The 20,073-nt window shown below is 53.8% G+C and overlaps 11 non-coding genes across 11 annotated transcripts; 2 read left to right on the top strand and 9 right to left on the bottom strand.

Moving 5' to 3' along the window:
- Positions 1-599: 599 nt before the first annotated feature.
- Positions 600-672, bottom strand: TRNAK-CUU (transfer RNA lysine (anticodon CUU)). The gene has a single exon. It is a non-coding gene; the product is annotated as a tRNA-Lys (tRNA).
- A 431-nt stretch (positions 673-1,103) lies between these two features.
- TRNAP-UGG (transfer RNA proline (anticodon UGG)) lies at positions 1,104-1,175 on the bottom strand. Its single transcript has one exon. It is a non-coding gene; the product is annotated as a tRNA-Pro (tRNA).
- A 1,181-nt stretch (positions 1,176-2,356) lies between these two features.
- TRNAK-CUU (transfer RNA lysine (anticodon CUU)) lies at positions 2,357-2,429 on the bottom strand. Its single transcript has one exon. It is a non-coding gene; the product is annotated as a tRNA-Lys (tRNA).
- A 429-nt stretch (positions 2,430-2,858) lies between these two features.
- On the bottom strand, positions 2,859-2,930 carry TRNAP-AGG (transfer RNA proline (anticodon AGG)). The gene has a single exon. It is a non-coding gene; the product is annotated as a tRNA-Pro (tRNA).
- A 791-nt stretch (positions 2,931-3,721) lies between these two features.
- Positions 3,722-3,793, bottom strand: TRNAP-UGG (transfer RNA proline (anticodon UGG)). Its single transcript has one exon. It is a non-coding gene; the product is annotated as a tRNA-Pro (tRNA).
- Positions 3,794-7,053: 3,260 nt separating this feature from the next.
- TRNAK-CUU (transfer RNA lysine (anticodon CUU)) lies at positions 7,054-7,126 on the bottom strand. Its single transcript has one exon. It is a non-coding gene; the product is annotated as a tRNA-Lys (tRNA).
- A 1,186-nt stretch (positions 7,127-8,312) lies between these two features.
- Positions 8,313-8,385, top strand: TRNAR-CCU (transfer RNA arginine (anticodon CCU)). Its single transcript has one exon. It is a non-coding gene; the product is annotated as a tRNA-Arg (tRNA).
- Positions 8,386-10,386: 2,001 nt separating this feature from the next.
- On the bottom strand, positions 10,387-10,458 carry TRNAP-CGG (transfer RNA proline (anticodon CGG)). The gene has a single exon. It is a non-coding gene; the product is annotated as a tRNA-Pro (tRNA).
- Positions 10,459-11,649: 1,191 nt separating this feature from the next.
- On the bottom strand, positions 11,650-11,722 carry TRNAK-CUU (transfer RNA lysine (anticodon CUU)). The gene has a single exon. It is a non-coding gene; the product is annotated as a tRNA-Lys (tRNA).
- A 5,132-nt stretch (positions 11,723-16,854) lies between these two features.
- TRNAK-CUU (transfer RNA lysine (anticodon CUU)) lies at positions 16,855-16,927 on the top strand. The gene has a single exon. It is a non-coding gene; the product is annotated as a tRNA-Lys (tRNA).
- Positions 16,928-18,280: 1,353 nt separating this feature from the next.
- Positions 18,281-18,353, bottom strand: TRNAK-CUU (transfer RNA lysine (anticodon CUU)). Its single transcript has one exon. It is a non-coding gene; the product is annotated as a tRNA-Lys (tRNA).
- Between the last annotated feature and the right edge of the window lie 1,720 nt (positions 18,354-20,073).

The following is a 20,073-nucleotide window of genomic DNA, read 5'->3' as shown; positions in this document are numbered from 1 at the left end:
AACCGATGGGGGGGCGGGGAGGGGAGGCGGGGAGTTGGGGTGCCTGGGCCTCCTGAGGAATTGAGGAAAACAGATTCTGGAAGAATCCTAGATTTCTGAATCCAATTCTGCCCCCACGGAGCAGCGTTGTCTGAGCGAGAGGAGCAGGGGGAGGCGGTTTCTGGCCATGGCTCCCAGGTCCAGGGGAAGGAGGAGGGGCTCAGGTTTTTACACTTTTTTGTATTGTGATTAGGACCAGTCCTGGTGGGCTGCCGTCTATGTGGTCGCACAGAGTCGGACACGACTGAAGCGACTTAGCAACAGCAGCAGCAGTGTTCCCTGAGGAGGAAAAGCCTTGAAACGCTTAAAGTGCCTTGGTTCTTGCTTTGTCCTAACCTGCTTATTCCCTTCACCTTCCAGAAATGGGAGTCTAGCTGTCCCGAATAGAGGCCCATCTGCTACAAAGAGCAGACAACTCCGAGGGCAGGACCCAGGCTGGCTTCCTAAGGTGTGTATGTCTGCACCCTGTGCCTCCAACAGGGCAGTTTTAAATCGGGGATGGACAGCTGAGAGTAGACCGACCCACGTGAGGCAAAAATTCAAATAGGCAGCAAAATCTACGCCCAACGTGGGGCTCGAACCCACGACCCTGAGATTAAGAGTCTCATGCTCTACCGACTGAGCTAGCCGGGCGACTGCATAGACTCCTCTGCGGACACGTGTTGGAACGTGACGGCTGTGGACCGCCCCAAATGACAGGATGGGGCAAGTCCCGGGTTCAGCGGGAACATGGGGTGACTGGATTTGAGGCGGGGCTGGGCTCCAGACACAAACGCCAGCAGCGCATCACCTCTCTGCACGTCGGTATCCTGGCCTTCTGACCTGGGACTGTGGGGCCCAGGCTTGACGGTTCAGAGACCTTCAAGCGGCGAACCACCGACTCCTGATGCAGAAAAAGGGAACCTCTCTCCGTCTTCCATGCCTGGAATTCGTACTGAAAAAGTAGCTTTTTGGGACACTCGTGGAGACATTTTGGCTACTGGGCCTCAATGAAAATTTTGAAATGATAACAAGGGGAGGTACAGAGTGGGCCCTAAGACCCACAAGTGGGGGAAGAAATAGCGGGGCTCATCCGGGATTTGAACCCGGGACCTCTCGCACCCAAAGCGAGAATCATACCCCTAGACCAACGAGCCACACATACCGGGGTTATCCACCCCACCCTACCCCCTCCTTCCGCAGGTGACTCCGGTGACGCTCCCCGCCATAGTTCAGTTCTCTGCATCCCCACCTGCGAACCCCAGCTCACAGGTTCGTAGCTGCAGTCCAGTTTCAGAGGGACGGTTGGAGTATCTGCTCCTCGTGCGGCGGGAGCTGGAGGAGACCTCGCAGCTGCAGCTCTGCTCAGTTCTGGCCTCAAATGGAGGCAGGAGACTCCGCGCCCAGGGCACCTCGTCTGCAAGAGGCCTCACCTAGGGACCGATCGGGGATACCTGGGCCTGAGTGAGGGAGGCGAGCAAAACAGATTCTGGAAGAATCCTATATTCCTCTAGTTAATAGACACCTGAATCCAATTCTGCCCCAACGGAGCAGCGTGACTAGAGGAGGAGCGGGAGGCGGTTCCAGCCACGGCTCCCTGGTCCAGGGGAAGGAGGAGGGGCTCAGGTTTTTACACTTTGGTTTTTTTTTAAATTGGGACCGGTGTTCCTTGAGGAGGAAAACCCCTGTGAGCCTTAAATGGCGTTGATTCTTGCCTTGTCCTGATCTGCTTACTTTCTTGACCTTCCAGGAATAGGAGTCTACGAGCCCCCATGAGAGAGAGACCCACCCGCTACAAGGAGCTGACAAGGACGACGGCAGGACCCAGCATGGCTTCCAGTGTTGTTCAGCCGCTCAGTCGTGTCCGACTCTTTGTGACCCCGTGGACGTCACCATGCCAGGCCTCCCCGTCCATCATCAACTCCAGGAGTTCCCTCTAACTCACGGTCATTGACTCAATGATACCATCCAACCATCATCCTCTGCCCACCCCCTTCTCCCCCTTCCCACCTGCCTTCAATCTTTCCGAACATCAGGGTCTTTTCCAATGAGTTGGCTCTTGGCATCGGGTGGCCAAAGGATTGGAGCTTCAACATCAGTCCTTCCAATGAATATTCAGGGTTGATTTCCTTTAGGATGGACTGGTTTGATCTCCTTGTAGTGCAAGGGAGTCTTAAGGGTCTTCTCCAACAACACAGTTGAAATGCATCAGTGGAGAGCAGGAATTTGTGTGTGCCTGCACCCTGTACCTCCAACAAGGCGGTTTTAAATCGGGAATGGACAGCTGGGAGAAGGCCAACGCACGTGAGGCAAAAATCCAAATAAGCAGCAAAATCTACGCCCAACGTGGGGCTCGAACCCACGACCCTGAGATTAAGAGTCTCATGCTCTACCGACTGAGCTAGCCGGGCGACTACACAGACTCCTCTGAGGACAGGTTTCGGAACGTGACGGCTGTGGACCGCCCCAAATGACAGGATGGGGCAAGTCCTGGGGTCAGCGGGAACATGGGGTGACTGGATTTGAGGCGGGGCTGGCTGGGCTCCAGACGCAAAAGCCAGCAGCGCATCACCTCTCTGCACGCCGATATCCTGGCTTCCTGACCTGGGACTATGGGGCCAAGGCTTGACTGTTCAGAGACCTGCAAGCGGCGAATCACCGGTCTTGATGCAGAACGGAACCTCTCTCCGTCTTCCGTGCCTGGAACTCGGACTGAAAAAGTAGCTTTTTGAGACACTCTTGAAGACACTTTGGCTACTGGGCCTCAATGAAAATTTTGAAACGACGACAAGGGGAGACACAGAGTGGACACTGAGACCCACAAGTGGGGAAGAAAAGCAGGGCTCGTCCGGGATTTGAACCCGGGACCTCTCGCACCCTAAGCGAGAATCATACCCCTAGACCAACGAGCCGTACATGTTAAGGTTTTTTGGCTCTCCTCTCTGATGCCGTGGTGTCTTGGAGCTGGACCGGCGACGCCACTAAGGTGGTGCGGAAGGGAGACCCCAGTTTCAGACCCACTGGGAAGTGCGGGCTTCCAGGAATGATGAGCGCGGGGAAAACTCAGCGCTCCCGGGCCGGCAAAACGGACAGAAGCCCCTGCGCTCCGACAGTCCGGGGTCCGTGCCGCCTCCCCTCCGCCCTCGGGCGACAGAGAGCCCGGGACCGGGAAGGGCGGCCGGCCTCTGTCCCCGCGCCGCTCATCGGTCACTTCGCAGGCCTCTTCGCAGCCGCGAGCGCAGGGGACCCGCTGGACAAAGCCGGCGAAGGACTCCGGGTCGCGCGGGCAGGTGGGGAGAGCTCGGGAGCGGGCTGGGGCGCGGAGGGTCCCGGAGCCGCGATCTCTGGGACGCTCGCTTTGGTGGCGGCCGAACCCCCAAGACGTGGTCCCCGGTGATCGCTCAACAAACGCCGGCGGAGTGCACGGAGGGGACACCGCCTCCGCCTCGGCCTCCTGCGCTGCTCGCGCTTCTCCTGGCTCCGCGCCCCGCTGCCGCTCCCGCCCCCGCAGGTCAAAATCAAGACAGCGCTCTTCGGCGCGGGGCCCCCAATCCCCGAGGCTTGACTGTGAGAGTCGCTTTGTTCTACCGACTGATCCGGCCGGACAGCAGCGGCCCTGGCCTCAGAGGCCCTAGGCGCGCCTTGTGTCTCCCCGAAGCTTCCACCAAGTCGGTCTTCAGTCCTCCTCTTAAAGAAAAAGGACGGGCTCGTCCGGGATTTGAACCCGGGACCTCTCGCACCCAAAGCGAGAATCATACCCCTAGACCAACGAGCCGACACACGCCTCCTGCCCCTCCCCCCGACCCTCTGCAGGTGACTCCCGGGAAGCTCGCCGCTGTAGCTCAGTTGTCAGTGTGCGCACCTGCGAAACCCGCCCTGTGGGTTCTTGAGGTGGCGGGTTCGCAGCCGAACTCCGGCTTCAGACGGACGGTTAGCTCACTGGCTCCTCCTGCTGTGGGAGATGAAGGGAGACTGGGAAGCTGCCGCTCTCCACTCTTGGGAGGTCCCTGAAGACCCCCTCCCACCTGGCCTCAAGTGGCTGCCGTTGACTCCAGCCCTGCACCTCGCCCGCAGGCGGCTCTCTCCAGGACCTGTCCGGGGTGCCTGGGCCTGAGGCAAAGCAGACTCTGCAACTACTGGAACAACCCTTTATCCCTCTATTTGATTGACACCTGAACCAAATTCTCCCCCAAACAGAGCACTATTTCTGAGCAAGAAGAGGAAGAGGAGGAGTTTCCCTGGGAAGGCTCACTGGTTCAGGGGTTAGTGAAAGTCGCTCAGTCCTGTCCGACTCTTTATGACCCCATGGACTATACAGTCCGTGGAATTCTCCAGGCCAGAATACTGCATCCACAAGCCATTCCCTTTTCCAAGGGATCTTCCCAACCCAGGGAGACGAACCCAGGTCTCCTGCATAGCAGGCGGATTCTTTACCGGCTGAGCCACTGGGAGGCTCCATTAGGAGCAAAAGGGTCAAATTCCTGGGGCAGCCTAGGTCTTCACACTTTTTAATTTGGGGAGCTTGCAGCCTTAACGGGCATTAGTTCTGGCCTTGTCCTAAACTCCTTACTCCCCCCGCCTTCCAAAAATGGGAGTCTACAAGCCCCCACAAGAGGCCCAAACGCTCAAAGGAGAGGACGACAGCGAGGGCAGGTCCCAGCATAGACGCCTATGGTGATCAGGAATTTATGTGTTTCAGCTCACTGAGCCTCTAACAGGGCAGTTTTTAGTCAAGAGTGGACAGCTGGGAGTAGAAAACTAGCTCACATGGGACAGAAATCCACAATAGACAGCAAAAAAAAAAAAGGCAGCCAAAAATCCCTGAAGGTTGGGCTCAAACCCACGACGACCCTGAGATTAAGCTAGCCGGGCAGCTGCACTTTGCTACCTGCTCCAAATTTCCGAAGGTGACTGGCTATGGACCACTCCAAATGACAGGAGAGGGCAGGCTTGGGGTCAGCGGGGACATGGAGTCCTCTCCGGGCATTCTCATTGTCTAGACTGCCTAGAATCTGTGGTGTTCTCAGGCTTGGGAGGACTGTGCAGGGCTGGGGTGGGGCTCAGTACTGACGGAGGGTGGGACGGTTGGCTGGTGGCTCAGCGGCTGCCAGAAGCCCTGCGGCAAGGACAGAACTCAGGGCAGACCCGCGGGGGATGATCTCACGACATGTAGAGGGACACTCGGCCCCAAATGAGGATGGGCCCACCTACTTGCTGTCACCAAATATCTGTTAAAGCCGCGTCTCAGCTCAGGATGATGCCAGGGTCTGCTTCAGATCATGGGTATTTTCAGCTGCACCCGTGGCCCTCAACCCGAACCACCAAAGTCAGGTGCAGCCTTAGATCCCGGATATTGCCTGGTACTGAGTTGAATTCGGTCTTTCTCTGCGCTTTGACACAGCCTGAGGCCCACATGTTGACTCCAGTCCCCACTATGAGGCCAGGGGACGTGAGTATGTCAGCTTGAGGTGGCGCCAGGAATATGAGGACACAGTTCCTGCCTCAGGGTGATGGAAAGCAGGCCTGAGCCGTGGGTTCCTTCTGCCAAAATATTTTGCTGAGCCCCGACTGACTCTGAGTCCGGTCGGATCACTGATGGGAACCCTCAGGATCCAAAGCTAGAGGCTGCCATCTGGGACAAGACTCTTCAGGTTTCTGCCCAAAGTGGGGCGGAAGAGTGTGAGGTACAGGGGCAAGAGTGGGCCCAGGGAGATGGGAGGGGCCCTAGGGAGAAAACCAGTGCTTCCAGCAGCCCAGAGTTGCCTGGCTCAGGGAGGTGGCCTGAGGTGGGCAGACAGGATGGAAGCTCAAGCAAGAGTTAGTTCTGCAGTCTTGAGACACTGTTCTAAATTATTTACCAAAAAATTAAGTAACTTAATATCCCAAATAAATCTTTGAGGCATGAGCTGCTATTATCCCCACTCTACAGATGAGGCCCTTGAGAGGCCCTTGAGAGCCCAGGCTTGGTGGGTCCAGATCTCTGAAGTCCAGATGGGGACTAGAGGAGCCTGGTCCTATAGCCCTCTCCCAACCCTAAAGAACTGCCCAGGATTTGTATCCTGGACCACTCACACCTAGAGGGAGGCGCAAAACCCCAGATCACCAGTCACTTGGCTGTGGAAATTTCTTAGATCTCCGCAAAGTTACTCGAGTGCTCCTGAAACTGAGGTTCAGGGACAGAGTCTGTGCAGGGAAGCATGGATGTGTGGGTCAGGGACATAGATCAGTCCACAGTGTCCCAAAGTGATACCCAGGGCAAGGGGGGAGAGCAGGGCTTGGACCTCAGGACTCCCTGTCACTACTTACTTCCTCCTGTCTCAATCCCTTTGCTCTCCATCATAAAGTAAAAGCACCTGGAATCACAGTCTGTCATTCCAGGCACACCACAAAAATGCACTGAGGGCAAGGGAAGGGCTTGCCCAGGATTTGAATCCGCCTGTAGAGAGGGGTAGGATGTGAGTCTCACTTGGTGTGAGGGAGCCATGGGCCCTGTGGACCCACCCAAAGCCAACTGAAGAGTATAACCAAGGCTCGGAGACCCCAGTCAGTCAGGGAGCAGGACCGACACCATAACAATAGTGCAGGGACCCTTCCAGGCCTGGCTCTGTCTTTTCTTGTTTAAGACACACCCTCTCTGCTCCCTCCGCCCAAAATGTCTTCTGAGGGGAGAATCACACCCCAAATTGGTGTCCTTTCTTCCTCCTCATAGGATAAGTTGCCTAGGACTTTGTGTTTGTTTTCTCAGAAAAGTGAAAGTCGCTTAGTCCTGTCTGACTCTTTGCGACCCTCCATGGACTATACAGTCCTTGGAATTCTCCGGCAAGAATACTGGGGCCGTAAACTCTTCCCTTCTCCAGGGGATCTTCCCAACCCAGGGACAGAACTCAGCTCTACCCACATTGCAGGTGGATTCTTTACCAGCTGTGCCAGCAGGGAAGCCCTTTCTTAGGAAGATCTCTCCAAAGCGGATTCGGAGTTATTGAAAAGCCTATGCAGAGCCTATGCAAGTGACAGGGGCCCCCAAAATAGGAGACCCGCCCAACGTGGGGCTCGAACCCACGACCCTGAGATTAAGAGTCTCATGCTCTACCGACTCAGCTAGCCGGGCGTTGCAGGGGAAGGCGGAGCCCAGGTGACTGGCGGGCTACTCCTACCCCGCCTTTTCTTCCCATTTTCTACCTCCCGCCGGAGGTTACAGGCGCTGAATCGCGGAGGTGCTGTCTTCCACTCGTGGCCCACGTTCTAGGTCTGCAGAGGAAATCAGGTCCCCAGTCCCTCGCTCTAGCGAGTGGCCCACTCGCTGGAGCCTCCACAGCAGACAAACCTGGTCCCTTTTGCTCCGGTAGGGGCGATTTGTGGTCTGGGGTCGCAGAGTCCGCAGCCCGGACGCCCGGAGTGCGAGAAGCTGCGACCTCCTCTCTTCCTTAGCATCATCCCAGATCGGGTCCCGGGTTCGAGCCCCAAGGGCGTCGTCGTGGGACAAGGGGCCGCGCGCGGCTCGGAGGACGAGTGTGGAGGTTCTGAACTCCCTCATCTCCTTCCCCAACTCGGTCCTTGTCCACAGGTCCTTTCCGGGTCCCATGGTCCCCCTGAGTCTCCAGGTGAGACGAGCAGAGGGTGAGGGACACCTTCCAGCAGGAAAAGTCTGTAGCCACCGCCTTCCCTGTGCTGGGCACAAAAAAGGGGAAGAGGTGATGGATCCCCTCCTCCTGGAGCTTTCCCGGCTTGCCCCTCCTGAAAGCGACAGCGTCTGGAAACTCAGGGATGCCCAAGACTGTCTTGAAGGGCCGGTCGCCCCCAAGGCCAGCACCGTACCCTTAAACCAAAGAGCCAGAACGAAGATGACCCATTCTGGTTCTTGGTCGCCCTGACACCGCCCTTCCTCTCCTCCCCGCGTCCCCCACCTCCCCCCACCCCCCACCGCAACTAGGGCAGAGGCGGGATGCTCTGCTCCGAGAGAGGGAACCTGGGGCAAGTTTCGCTGCCAATACCCCGAAGGGGATGGTGAGGTTATGCTTAATGTTCTAGGGTCCGGGGTTCGGCGATACTCACTCAGGGCGGCTTCCACCACCACCCCCACCTCCACCTCGACTCCCTCCTCCATCCCCACCAGGCGCGGGGGGACTTGGGCAGCCCTGGGACCCTAGGGTACCGGGCACAAGGGTGCCTATATCCCAAGCCTGTGCTTGTCCCTAAGCAAAGGAAGCAGCGCAGCAAAATACTGGAACAGAAGTCTCGTGCTTCAAATGTAGAAGGGGCGGGTCCTGGACAGGAAGAGAGCGCCTAGGGAGCACGCCCCGGTGGCCTAATGGAGAAGGCACTGGCCTCCTAAGCCAGGGATTGTGGGTTCGAGTCCCACCCGGGGTAATCGGTCACATTTTGGCATCTGTATGTTGGGGTGGCTTCTGTCAGCAAAAACTGTTGTCAACCACATCTCTGAGAGCTGCACCTTTTAGGACCCCCAAAGTTGGAGGACGGGTGTTTCTTTACACTGGTGAAAGTGAGGAAGAAAGGGAGCTGGCTAGAGGGTAAGGGACACGTCACAGAGGAGCAAGATCTTTAACGTTCTGATATGTCTTTAAACTATCTAGAATGTTTACATTTAAAAATCAATGCACTTTTTATAGAATGAAAAAGACCATATGATCATCTCAATACATGCAGTAAAGGCACTTGATAAGTCCAGCCTCCATTCCTGATTTTAAAAACTCTCAGCAAACTGGTGTTTGAGGGGTAGAAGGAAGAGGTAACAGAGCCATGAGAAAAATGTTGAGGTTGATGAATTTGTTCATTATTTTGACTCTGGTGATGGTTTGGGAGTACACAAAGATCAAAATGTATGAAATTGTGTACTTTAAATGTGTTACACTCTATTATATCAAAACTTTTAAAAATTGAAGTATAATTGATGTACAATATTTTATGTTACAGGTGTACAATATAGTGATTCACAATTTTAAAGATTATACTTCATTCATAATTACTAGAAAAATTGACTTTATTCCCAGTGTTGTACCGTATATCCTTGTAGCTTATTTTGTACATAATAGTTTCTACCTATTAATCCCTTACCCCATGTGCCCCTTTCCCTGTTCCATCTCCCCACTGGTAGCCACTGGCTTTTTCTCTAAATATCTGTGAGTCTGAATAAAGCTTTTTTTTTTCTTTTTAATGACCACAAATTATTTGACACTCTTTGCAGTGAAGAGTGGGGTTCTTTGGACTGACCCCACTTGAACCTCAGTGGACTGTGGCTGTGACCTCTTCATGTAATAATGTAGGGCTGAAGTGACACTGTAGGACCTTCAAGGTTGGATTCTAATCATCTGCAGCTTCCATCTTGTCCAGTAGAACACATACATGGGGTTCCAAGTTGCCAGGTAAGAAATTCAATCAGCTAAACTAAAAGTTAAGCATTGCTTAACAATACTTAACATATTGCATAACAATATGAAGGAAATGGCAACCCACTCTAGTACTCTTGCCTGGAAAATTCCACGAATGAAGGAGCCTGGTAGGCTATGGTTCATGGGGTCGCAAAGAATTGGAAGCGACTGAGCGACTTCACTTTCTTTTTTTCTATAGTTCCTTTTGGAGAAGGAAATGGCAACCGACTTCAGTGTTCTTGCTTGGAGAATCCCATGGATGGAGGGGCCTGGTGGGCTACAGTATATCGGGTTGCAAAGAGTCGAACACCACCAAGCAACTAACACACACACACACACACACACACACACACACACATGTATAAGCCTTCCTTCCAACGGCGAATGTTATGTAGTGGAAGAATTTTGAATTCTGGAACAAAAGAAGAATGCCTTCTATCAAATTTCTATTTAACATCTTATTAGACGTCAGATCTTAGCTACTCTATTGGGGATCAACCGGAGACTCCAGCAAGGAAAACGGCGAATCTTGATTAACCACTGGACCACCAAGGAATTCCCACAGATTTTTAAAATAGTAACAAAAAGGTAAAATTAAGTGTAGTATATTTTAACTAAATCAATATATATCTAAAGTATCATTTCAACAAATTATCAGGCCGCTTACTTTGGATGGAGTCTTCAAAAGCCAATGTGTATTTTTACACCTTTACCAGCGCATCTCGGACCAGCCGGAAGAAACTCTTGTCCAGTCGGGAAAGAGCTGCGTGTGGGGAAGGAAGAATGGATCAGAGCTGTGCGTGGGAGCAGGGACCGTGAGGTCAGGTTACCGGGCTCGGGCTCCGGAGAGGAATGTGAGCCGGGGTCAGCATCAACAAGGAGGGGCCTGAAGTGGAGCGCAGAACGCGTGGCCTGTAAGTCTCTAGGTTCGCTATCGATCCTCCGGGCTCTAAAACAGTGGGTAAACCGGAAAGGATAAGCTGGGCTCGTCCGGGATTTGAACCCGGGACCTCTCGCACCCGAAGCGAGAATCATACCCCTAGACCAACGAGCCACCCCTGCAAGGTTCCTCTCAACTCTTCCTTTACAACTATTCCCATCCTTGCGCGAGTCAGGTTTATTCCGAAGTAGACTGGCAGAGGGGCACTTGAATTCGGGCGGGGAGACCCAAGAAACCCAGGCCAGCAGGGGCAGAAAGAGAGGTCCGCTACGCCAGGATCAGGAAGGGCTGATTCCTGGACCGCAGGGGGATTGATCCCCACCCTAGGGGAGTGAGCAGCAGAAACATGGGGGCGGGGGATCGGGGACCAGAGGCTTGGATGAGCGAGAAGGCATCTTACAGGACGAGCACCGGCAGTCCAGAGGACTCCGAGCCTCAGGCTGACAGCATGGGGCTGTGGATTGTGGCTTCGGAGCAGGCAGGCACAGGGGACTGGCATCAAGCAGGAGCCGATCCCCTAAGGTGGGGCCTGTGTCCTAGAACCTCCGGAGGAGGAGGATCAGGGGAAGGAGGTGACCGCTCCGCCTTATGCGCCTGGCCCCAGGACTGCCAGCCTGTGCGCCGGAAAAGGGTGGCAGATCCCCCTGTTGATCCCCAAAGCCCCACAGGGTTGGAGAGGACCACCTTGGGAGCCTCCTGTGGTTCTGGGCAAATCCCTTCCACGGGAAAAGTAAGGCAGGGTGGGATCAACAGTGGCTGGCTCATTTGAACAGTTCAGTGGGTTTTAGGGTGTGGGGGCTGGGTGATCAAACCCTGGGTGATTAGGGCCAGGGGAAATATTGGCTTGGTGTGTGAGAGTTAGATAAAGAGATGACTCAGTGTGTGGACTAGAAATTTGTTGGTTTGCAAACTGTTTACTTCCTCTAGGAATTAGCTGGCCCTGGGGTTGGGAGTCTGTCCCCAGCCAGCAGTCACCTCCAAAAGATCAAACCATCAAAATATGAAGATCTTCCCCGTCTCCTTCTTCATGAAAGTTCCATGCTTTCTCCGTGACCCTAGGTCATCGTTGTTGCTTAGCTGCTCAGTCGTGTGGGACTCTTTCTGACTCTGGACTGTAGCGGGCCAGGCGCCTTCAGCCATGGGTTTCCTAGGCAAGAATATTGGAGTGAGTTGCCATTTCCTTTTCCTAGGTCGAGGTCTTGAAATTTGGTCCCAGGGTCTTGTGATTGGTGTGGCTAGGATTCTGTGAATGCTTGCTTGCCGCATAAGACTCTGAACTCTCCTAACACAGCCTAACAAAAGCTGCGCCCAGCGTGGGGCTCGAACCCACGACCCTGAGATTAAGAGTCTCATGCTCTACCGACTGAGCTAGCCGGGCACCTCTTTCATCTTTTTTCTTTGAAGGAACCACCCCTGTCCATAGATCCCTGCTGTGCACAGCTTGCCCCCTTCCCGTTTACTTGAGAAACTGCCAAGGAGCCTCAGGTTTGAAGACTGCGAGGGGGCAGGACGGCCTTGACTGAAATACAGAGACTTGCCTAGGGTTCCGAGGGAAGGGGGAAAGGGGAGGCTGACCCAGACGGACAGATGGAGGCCAGATGGGCGCGTGCAGCGCTGGGAAGTCAGTGCCTGGGCCCCTGAAGCCCTATTCACGGTCCCGGGACCCTGCACGCAGGAGGCAGCCCCATGAAACTGCCTCCTTGCTTCCCAGATATGAAATCAGAACCCAAGTTTCCCTGACCGTTTCTCCTCCCATGGGGTGGGAAGATCAGGACCCTCTTGCAGACGGAGGACAGGGTCCTGAAGATTAGGCTCATTAGAGATGGGTAGCACAAGGCGTTCTTATCTACGGTGGTCTTGGGGTGAGTCCCCAGGGCCTGCAAGAGCTCTTGAGGATGAATCTGGGCTCCATGACCCCCGCCCCCAATTTACACTACCCACCCCACCCCAACCTACACCCTGCTTTAGGGCGGACCGTGTGGTCTGAACCGGAATGACCCAGGAGACCCGCTGCAAGCCTGGAGTGGTATCCTGGTACCCAGGGGGTGTGACGCAGTGTCCAGCCAGGGCCACCTTCTTCCTTCCTAGTCAGTTTCTGGAATAAGAAAGGGAACTGTGAGGCACCTAGAGCCACATGGGGGCCTTGGGAGCCCAGCCCAGGAGCCCCAGGGTCTGCCCTGGACCCTAGTCCCCCTTCCTGTAGGGTGAGACTTGGCATTGATCCAAGGTCAGTGGCTGGGGCTGGTCAGTTGGTCTCGACTTTGGGTCTCACAGGGAACCCCCATGTGGTCCCTGCGACCGGGCCTGGGCCAGAGGGAGGGCCCAGGGGCAGTGGATCGGTGGAGAGGCGACCCCCCGGCCCCTGGGGCCCACCGTGTCGATCTCATTTCTCTCTGGAGAGTAAGGCAGATCCTCCAGCCACAAGCCCCCCTTCCCTCAGGGGAGGGAGGATCTGGGGGACCACCCAAACTGAGTGAGGGAGAGGAGAGGAGGAAATGGATGATACCAAGGACAACTAGGAGCCCATATGCTGTGGCTTGCTCGTGTAGGGGCGTGATTCTTGTTTGGGAGTGGGAGGTCCTGGGTTCAAATCCCAAATGAACCCCTGTGGTTAGCTGGTTTTGGGGTTGTTTGTTTGTTTTTTGTTTTAGGAAAATCTGTCAGTGGTCTGTGAATGGTCTTTCAGCACCACAGACACTGGCATTCCAGACCGCAGAGATGAGGGTACACGTCAGACTGTGAGGGAGAACAGATGCCAAGGACCACCAGCCAGAGGGACTTTTCTGTTCTGAGGGTGCTTTTCTTGCTTTAGATGTGAGAGGTCCCGAATTCAACCCCAAGGGTTCTCTTCAGAACCAGGCAGGCAGGGCCTGGCTGTACTGTCTGTGTGGACCAATAGCCCTCAGTGTTAGAGCTGGCGAGGAGTGCAGGGCTGCTGGCTCAGGGTGTCACTCAGGCAGACAGGGCCCCCTGGGGCAGGGGGAAGGACTGGGCTCAAAGGGCAGCCATAGCGATCACCCCCACACCCAGCCCAAGGGGCCACCTGCAGGAGCTCCTTCTGATGCTGGCCACTTCTGTCCCTAAACCAGGTGACTCCTGTACTCAGGGCAACACTTCTGGCCTAGTTCTGCAGTCCCCAAACTGTGTGTGGAGGCACCTTTATGGCATTTTTAATTTTCCAGGGATGTTTAAAGTTTTGAGAGAAACAGCAATAGTCAACATCCATCAGACACCATTCTATGTGACCCACTGGTTCAAGGCAGTTCAGTTTCAAGTTTTATGATGATATATATATACACACACACACACACACACACACATGCTGCTACTGCTAAGTCGCTTCAGTCGTGTCCGACTCTGTGCGACCCCATAGACGGCAGCCCACCAGGCTCCCCCATCCCTGGGACTCTCCAGGCAAGAACACTGGAGTGGGTTGCCATTTCCTTCTCCACTGCATGAAAGTGAAAAGTAAAAGTGAAGTCACTGAGTTATGTCCAACTCTCAGTGACCCCATGGACTGCAGCCTACCAGGCTCCTCCGTCCATGGGATTTTCCAGGCAAGAGTACTAGAGTGGGGTGTCATTGCCTTCTCCAAATATAATAACTGGCCAATATTAAAAGATATGTGTATAAAACATGTATGTGTACACACATATTTTATGAAAATGAGATTATACTAAGTTCTAATAAGATTCTTTTGCCACTTTTGAATCTTGAACACATAACTGCTGCATAAAAAGAACTAAAAAGTAAATAAATGATTATCACTAGATCGTAAAGGATAAATCCAAGATTAGAACCAAGGTATGTAATTCCAAAGCTCATGCCTTTTCCACTACATAGTGCTCTCTCAGCTTCCTCAAATATAAAATGGATTTGCCCATTATATAAAGGTGGGTAATGTAAGCATGGTATGAAATAATGAGTGAGAAAACACCTTAAAACTATAAAATATAGTTAAGGAAACATAAGGGACTATTACTCATTTCCCTCACCTGAAATATAAGCAGAACTCACTGTAATGTTTTGGTGCTGAACTATCATGCCACACAGGGTCAATTAAGGTTTGCACTTCTACAGACAATATGGGGGATAATCTCAAAGTCCTTTATAATCAGAACTGAACTTAAAAACATTTTAGGAAGCCCTTCAAGCAATCCTGAAACCTAAAAAATATACACCATTCTAACCGATCTAAGACCATATAATTAGATTTACATTATAAAACTGTATATAACATCAAAAGTGCTCTGAATTAAGCATCATTATTTGAATTGCATATACGTGAGACTTTTTAAAACATAGTGACTATTTGGAAAGCTATGTTTTTTCTTGAAATAGGTATCTTGAAGGAAGTCCAAACTGTTTTTAAAGTAAACCTATATCCAATGTACCCCATTAACAGTGAAACCAAAATTTTAAAACAAAAACAAGGCATGACTTCAGTGTATAAGCCAGTTTTTCTTTCTCTGCAAAACCTAAGCCTAACTATTTAATATTTAATATCAGATCAATATGTGTGAACTAGAAAAATAAGGCTGCTGGAGTATACACTTCTGAAAGAATGGAGGGAAAAGGAAATAAACGCTGTTAGTTGTCAAGACTAATACTCCTACCGAAGGTAAAGTTCTTTCTTCTAATCCACACTTCCCATTTGCTTTCTCCCTGCCCCATATTTCAATTCACAGCAACTACTTCTAAGAAATATACATTAGCAATCCCATGTTTTTAACTGTTAAGAGAAGGAAAATTCTTTTAACACGCTGTAGGATACTGAAAGCTACAATAGAGAGCAAACATTTTCAAAACATTTTCAAAATGACTTGACTAACAAGTAGAATTCAAATTAGATCTTTTAACTATGCTGCAGTTCAAATATCATATATATATATATGCTTTTGTAAAGTTTGGTTTTCTGTGGCTTCTGTGGAAAAAGCAAGCACTGCTGGAAAATCAAGGTGAGTGGGAACCGAGAGTGGTGGTGTTCAATCTGATTCTGAGGTTGGAGAAGCTGTACAGGCCCATCAAGTGCACACACTCCATTAGAAAACAATGATGATTGTTCAAAAGGAACATAAAAATAGTATTACTAGTATTCTTCTCAAAAAGGCATTGTGCTAGGTTGAATGGTGTCCTACCACTCATGGTCATCCAGAATCTCAGAAGGTAGGGTGCCTGCACAGTAGTATATTTATTAGATGCTACATATATATCTCCAGAATCAAACATATATAGAGCATCATAAAACTTGAAGCTGAACTGCCTTAAACAAGTGGGCTTGTCCAGGATTTGGACCCAGGACCTCTTGCACCCAAAGCAAGAATCATACCCCTAGACCAACAAGCCATCATAACCTTACTGACTGTCCTTGGTGTCATCCATTTCCTCCTCTCTTCTCTCCCTCACTCAGTTTGGGTGGTCCCCCAGATCCTCCCTCCCCTGAGGGAAGGGGGGCTTGTGGCTGGAGGATCTGCCTTACTCTCCAGAGAGAAATGAGATCGACACGGTGGGCCCCAGGGGCCGGGGGGTCGCCTCTCCACCGATCCACTGCCCCTGGGCCCTCCCTCTGGCCCAGTCGCAGGGACCACATGGGGGTTCCCTGTGAGACCCAAAGTCGAGACCAACTGACCAGCCCCAGCCACTGACCTTGGATCAATGCCAAGTCTCACCCTACAGGAAGGGGGACTAGGGTCCAGGGCAGACCCTGGGGCTCCTGGGCTGGGCTCCCAAGGCCCCCATGTGGCTCTAGGTGCCTCACAGTTCCCTTTCTTATTCCAGAAACTGACTAGGAAGGAAGAAGGTGGCCCTGGCTGGACACTGCGTCACACCCCCTGGGTACTGGGTTTCCTCTCCCAGGCTTGTAGCAGGTCCCCTCGGTCGTTCTGGATAACTCAGGCGGCCCGCCTAAAGCGGGGAGGGGTAGGGTTGGGGGTGGCAAGGTTGAGTGGTGAGTATTCGGGGCAGGGGTCAAGGGGACCAAGGTTTGGCCCTGGGAGCTCTCGCAGGCCCTGAGGACTCACCCCCAGACCACTGTAGAAAAGAACGCCTTGTGCCACCTGTCTTGGTGACCTTGCCCTCCCGTCTGCAAGAGGGTCCTAATTTCCCCCTCGCCCTCACGGGAGGCAGGGACGGTTGGGGGAAGCTTGGGTTCTAATCCCATATCTGGAAAGCAAGAAGACAGTTTCGTGGGGCTGCCTCCTGCGTGCGGGGTCCTGGGACGTGCATGGGATTCAGGGGCCTAGGCACCGATCTCTCAGCGGGGCGCGCTCCGGGGCCTCCATATGCCTGTCCGTCTGGGTCAGCCTCCGCCCCCTATCCCGCCCCTATCCCGCCCCTCCCCGCCCCCCTAAGCAAGTCCCTAAATTACGGTCAAGGCTGTGCCGCCCCCTCGCAGCCTTCAAACCTGAGACTCCCTGGCAGTTTTTCGAGGAGACGGAGAAGCCAAGCTGTTCACAGCAGGGACCTATGGACAGGGATCGATCTGTTAAGAAGAGACAAGATAAACAAGCGGCCCGGCTAGCTCAGTCGGCAGAGCATGAGACTCTTAATCTCAGGGTCGTGGGTTCGAGCCCCACGTTGGGCGCAGCTTTTGTTAAGCTGGTAAGGGAATTCAGATTCTTCCGTGTGGAGCAAGCATTCACAGAATCCTAGCCACACCTATCTGCCGATGGGAATACTGCCTGCCAAAGCAGGAGACAGAGAGACGCAGTTTCCATCCCTGTGTCAGGAGGATCCTCTGAGTGGCAACCCACTCCAGTATTCTTGCCGAGAAAATCCCACGGACAAAGGAGCCTGGCGAGCTACAGCCCACAGGGTCGCGAAGAGTCAGACACGACTGAGACGACTTAGCACGCACACACACAAGTTGCCCAGATTGTGGTAATTTGTTAGGGCAACCACAGCTGACTAACACTGGTCCTGAAGGTAAGCCTTTTTTCCCCCGCCCATAAAGCTACTAAGGTTATATGGACCTAACTGTTCTGTACCCCAGACCGTCCTTTCTTTTCACCTAAGAACACCAGGAGAAATTCCTGAGACGAAGTGTGCCTTAGTCTGGCCGGAGCAACAGCCTGGGTCCTAGGAACTCGAGCTCCAAGGGTCCGGGGGAGCGGCAGGGGCAGCCTCGCTGATGTCACTCCAAGAAAAGCCTGGGTTCCCACCAAAAAAGAAAGCAAATCTGCTCCTGCCAAACACCCAGCCTGCCCTTTTAGAAGGCTAGACCCTTGAGAGAAAACAAGAAAATCCGCTGATGGAAATTGTATCCCGTCCTCCTCGCTATCCCCCAAATCCGGAAGCCAAACGCCCCGAGTCCATGTCCTTTTTACTGGGGAGAGTGGAGCAAAGTTGAGAGCCCCCCTCCCCCCCGCCGTCTCCGCCAAGTAAGAGACCACCTATTGCCCGGGCCGGGGGTGAGGGGCGGGTTGGGGAGGGAAGTTCTGAGGAGCCCCTCCTCAGGCACGCGGGGAGCCCTGCTTCGGAGGAGCCTCCTGATGGGGCTCCCCAAACCTCGGTGCCCGGAACTGGCCGGGGCGCTCCGGGCCCGGAGAGTCGCCCTCCATCCCCGCCCTCCCCACCCCCGCCGCCGGCACCCACACACCCGGCGGCGGGCGCCCTGGGGTTCCTGGAGTCTGGGGTTCTATGAGCCCCTAGTAAAGGGCAGCGGCGCCGGTCTCTCGGGGTTTACGAAACCCAAGATCCAGGGGCTAGGCATCTTCTCGGGCCAGGTATTCAAAAGCTGGCTGGAGGGCCGAAGGTCTGAACCGTCTCGCTCCAGGTGGAGACGGAAGTCTGCGGCTGAAATGGGCGACAATCCAGGGAACCGATCAGGTTGCTGGCAACGTAGGTCCCCTGGCTGCCTGTATCGCTAAAATCCTCTGGAAATGGTTAATTCTTAGTATTTTCCACCCGCGAGGCCTCTTCATCATCCAAAAGCACACACCCAACTTGGGGCTCAAACCCACGACCCTGAGATTAAGAGTCCCATGCTCTACCGACTGAGCTAGCCGAGCTTAAATAGGGGCCGTCTTTGACTCTGCGCAGCTGAGTCCCAAAGGCCGGTCGTGCAAAAAAAAGAAGAAAAAAAAAAATCGTCACAGGTGTGGGTGTCCCGAAGCCCGCCCTCTGGGCATTCAGGTGGTTGGCACAGTCCCTGGACGTCCAGCCGGGCATCGTCCCCCTCCCAGCGCCCTCCACCGCCTCTCCCCCCTACCCCCTTTCTTATGCAGTTGTCAGCAGACAGGGATTCTTAGTGTTGAAGTGGAATTTTTGGCCTGGGGCCATTAGCCACAGCCCTGGGTCAGGGTCTGTCAGGGTGGTCCTCGGGGGTTGAGGGTGGGGGCAAGGAACAGCCCCTCTCCTGGGTCCGAATATGGCTCAGAGGAGTCTGGATCATGGCTCCCTCTGCCTGTATAATCCGGAATCTAACTCATGATTGAGCTCCTATCTATGTATGGCTTCAGTGGTTTAAAATGACCTTAAGGATCAGCCCCTTGCGCGCCTCTTCTGATCTATGCGCAGCACCACAGAGTCCCAGAGGGGAGAGCTCGTGGGCCCTCCTTTGCCCCTGTGTAGGGTCCTCACATCTGTGACTCCAGGGAGCCAATGCTCTGCCCACGACCACCGGTGTCTTGGGACAATCTTGGAAGAATCAGAAACTGATCCTGGGTCCCTCCCAGGATGGTTGATCTGTTCAGAAGTTCTCTGGGACGGGGGGCACATTGTTTACCATTCCTGCTGAGCTTGGAAAACCCATCCTGGGTGGGATTCTGTTCTTGACCTCTCTCCTCTTCCCTCCAAAGTTCCAGAGTCTAGAAAAGCTGCCGCTACTGAAAAGTCAGGAGGACTAGACTGGGACATTCCAGGGACCCCTTCCCTGCCTCCCTCCCCCCCACAGTACCAAGTGACAGCTCTAGCTTTGAAGGTCCATTGGAAGAGATCAGAAATGCTGATACCTAAAGCTGAAGCTCCATTTGCCCCAAACCCGGGCAATAGAAACCTTCTTCAAGACCCAACACACTGTCCCCGCTCCCGGTGGAACCCAGGCCCACGATCCCTGGCTTAAAAGGCCAGCGAGACCCAGCAGGCCCTGGGCCTTCCCCCACAACAAGGCTGAGTCTTCCCATCCTTCCACCCATGGACCCTGCATCAGCCCCTCTTCCAACACCCACTCCAGTCAACCCCAACCCCTCTGTTCTGTCCTACGTCTTCCCTTCCTCTGTCTGCCCCAGGTCAGCACTTGGACCAGCCTCCCTGCCCTTCCGTGTGTGTGTGTCTCTGCTCAGAGGTCACGGTCTCCCCCACTGGGGCTGGTGCCCTCAGAGCAGGTCCCTGCAGAGTTCTCAGCACAGGGCATGGTGCGTGGAGTGTGTGGGGTGAGTCAGAATGCACGTGGGGAGGAGAGTCACTGAGGTTGCAGAGTCAACAGGGACATGCAAGGGTGGTATCTCAGGTCTGACAAGTCCCAGCAGAATCTAGCCATGAGCTCTTCTGAACGTTTTAGGGCCTGGGCTTGGGTATACAGGGAAGAGCAGGCCCTCTGCTGAGCTCTGAAGAGGGCAGAGCCTCCAGGGCAGGGGGCTGGGGATGGTGGTGGTGGCGGGTGGCCTGTGGACCAGCTCAGGGATGGAAGCTCCCGCGGGAGGGCCCTGAGAAAGGCCCAGGCCACATTAGTTGCTCCTCTGGGGTGACCAGTGCACCTGGCCCCTAAGCCTCAGGAGACCCACATTTCTC

The sequence above is a fragment of the Ovis canadensis genome, chromosome 24 (assembly GCF_042477335.2).
Source record: "Ovis canadensis isolate MfBH-ARS-UI-01 breed Bighorn chromosome 24, ARS-UI_OviCan_v2, whole genome shotgun sequence".
In the NCBI taxonomy this organism is placed as follows: Eukaryota; Metazoa; Chordata; class Mammalia; order Artiodactyla; family Bovidae; genus Ovis; species Ovis canadensis.
Note: the sequence above shows the minus strand (reverse complement) of the source record. Positions and strands in the feature narration are given on the sequence as shown.